At 42.7% G+C, this 2814-nt stretch overlaps 1 protein-coding gene across 1 annotated transcript in view; it reads right to left on the minus strand.

Moving 5' to 3' along the window:
* Nucleotides 1–2814, minus strand: part of LOC102764483 (cadherin-9-like) — a 48919-nt gene that overhangs the window by 33276 nt on the left and 12829 nt on the right. The window lies entirely within an intron of this gene.

Raw genomic sequence — 2814 nt, forward strand, 5'->3', positions numbered from 1 at the left:
TTACAACAATCCTAAAGGCCTAAAGTAACACAAATTTATTAAGGTGCAGTTCTCTAGGTCAGATGTCCAACAGGTCTAAGTAGGCTAAAATCAAGATATCAGCAGGGCTGTATTACTTCTGGAAGATCTATGGGAAAATGCATTTCCTTGCCTTTTTAAGTTTCTAGGGCCTACCTGATTGATTCCTTGGCTCTTTTCTTTTTTTTAAATTTTCACCTGAGAATGATTTTCAGAGTAGAAGAGAGAGAGAGAGACAGGTATTGATGTGAAAGAAACACATACATTGATTGCCTCCTGTACGGCCCTGGACTACAGCCTGGGGTCTGGGCTGGAAAGGAGCCTGCAACCTAACTACGATGCCCTTGACCAGAATCAAACCCAGGACCCGTAGGTTTGCAGACTGACACTCTATGCACTGATCCAAACCAGCTAGTGTCGGATTCCTTGGCTCTTAAGTTCCTTCCTCCAGCTGCAAACCCTGAAATAGCAGGTCAAATGATTTTCATGTGGTAAAACATTATTTTTTGGTTGCATTTATTTACCAATTTATCTCTATCTCCTCTCTCTCTCTCTCTCTCTCTCTCTCTCTCTCTCAATCTGTCTATATCTCTATATCTGTCTGTCTCTGTCTCTATATCATCTCTCTCTATATCTATCATGTATCATTTATCTATCATCTATCTATCTCTCTACCATCTCTATCTCTGTCTGTATTTCAAGAATAGCTGAATAGCAACCTCAATTCTTCTTTGCCATACAATGTACCAAAGTCATAGATTCTAGGAATTAGGACATAAGCATATAATTCTTCCTATCACATATATTCAGGTAGATTTTCTTACACTAATCCATCTTTCTACAGTTAGCGGATGTGTGATTGATATATCATAGACTATGCTACACTAACCATCAGTATCCTATATAATAAAAGCCTAATATGCTAAGTGCCTGGTCGGCCATTCAAGCAATCAAATCGTAATATGCTAAGGATATGCTAAGGCTGCTCAACCAGTTGCTATGGCATGCACTGACCACTAGGGGGCAGGCTGTCAACTGGTCAACCAGTCGCTATGGCATGCACTGACCACCAAGGGGCAGACAGTCGACCAGTTGACCAATTGCTATGATGTGCAGTGACCACCAGGGGGCAGATGCTCTGACCAGTAGGTTAGGTTGCTGCTGGGGTCCAACCGATCAGGACTGAGTGAGATGGGCCGGACATGCCCTGGAGCCCTCCCATGGTCCCTCCCCAGTTGGCCAACCTCCCTCATCCCTCTTTGGCCTCTATTGTGCACCAGTGGGATCCCTAGACCTGGCCTGCACCCTCTCGTAATCTGGGACCCGTTGGAGGATGTTGGAGAGTTGGTTTCAGCCTGATCCTGCAGGCCAGACCGAGGAACCCCATTGATGCACAAATTCATGCACTGGGTATCTAGTATTGTAATGGTTAAAAGGATGGATTCTTAGAGACAGACAGACAAATTTAAAACCCTAAGTCTGCAATTGATACTATATGACTGAAGCAAATGATTTAGCCTTTCTGCATCTCCATAAAATTATCGTAATAGTAGTGATCATCCTTAGAATTAAGGGTTAAGTTTTTAAAAATATATGAAACAATAAAATATCTGGGCTATGGTTAGTGCTTAATGAAGATTACACATAATGATTAGCAAATTCAAAAAGTTGGCCTTTCTTCTACTTTTTTCATTTAGCTATGAGCACATCTAATTATTTGTTATCCTAAGCACTTAGCTTTTAACATTTCCTTAATTTGATAACTTCTGTACATCCAATTTTTAAAAATTTCATTTACTTTCTTCAAAAATATCCATTTAGTTGAATTTTAATATCACATTTTTAATTTCCATCTAAAATATTAAACTAAATAAACTTATTTTAAAAAATATATTGCTTTTAGAAAAGAATGCAGGGGGAAAGAGAGATAGAAACATCAATGATGAGAGAAAAATCATTGATTGGCTACCTCCTGCCCCACACTGGGGATTGAGCCCACAACCCAGGCATGTGACCTGACTGGGAATTGAACCATGACCTCCTGGTTCATAGGTCAATGCCCAACAACTGAGCCATGCTGGCCAAGCAATAAACTTATTTTTGAAATTTGTAATCTCATTTGCTATAGAGTGGTATTGAATACATTTTATTCTATATAATAAAACCCTAATATGCAAATACACTGAACAGTGGAACAACGGTCGCTATGTCATGCACTGATCACCAGGGGGCAGACACTCAACCAGGAGCTGCCCTCTGGTGGTCTGTGCACTCCCATAGGGGGAGCACTGCTTAGCCAGAATCTGGGCTCACAGCTGGAGAGCGCAGTGGTGGTGGCGGGAGCCTCTCCCACCTCCTCAGCACTAAGAAGCAATGAGCCCTGCTTCTGGCTGAGTGGCGCTTCTCCTGAGCAGCCTCTCCCATCTCTGCTGCAGTTGGGTGGTAAGGTACAAGAGCCCCAGACTACAAGTGGGAGGTCTGACTGCCAGCTTAGGCCCTGGAGGAAATCAGGCCTAAGCCGGCAGGCAGACATCCCCCAAGGGGTTCTGGACTGAGAGAGGGTCCCTCCCCTACCCAGTGTGTGACTTTTGTGCATTGAGCCTCTAGTACAGCTGTGGGCAAACTACGGCCCGAGCCGGATCCGGCCCATTTGAAATGAATAAAACTATTGAGAAAAAAAAGACCTTACCCTTTTATGTAATGTTGTTTACTTTGAATTTATATTAGTTCACACAATTGCTTCATTGAAGAAGTGGGAATTCTGAAGTCCGAAGGCCCAGAGACTGTGTACTGCCT

The sequence above is a fragment of the Myotis davidii genome, unplaced genomic scaffold (genome assembly GCF_000327345.1).
Source record: "Myotis davidii unplaced genomic scaffold, ASM32734v1 scaffold126, whole genome shotgun sequence".
In the NCBI taxonomy this organism is placed as follows: Eukaryota; Metazoa; Chordata; class Mammalia; order Chiroptera; family Vespertilionidae; genus Myotis; species Myotis davidii.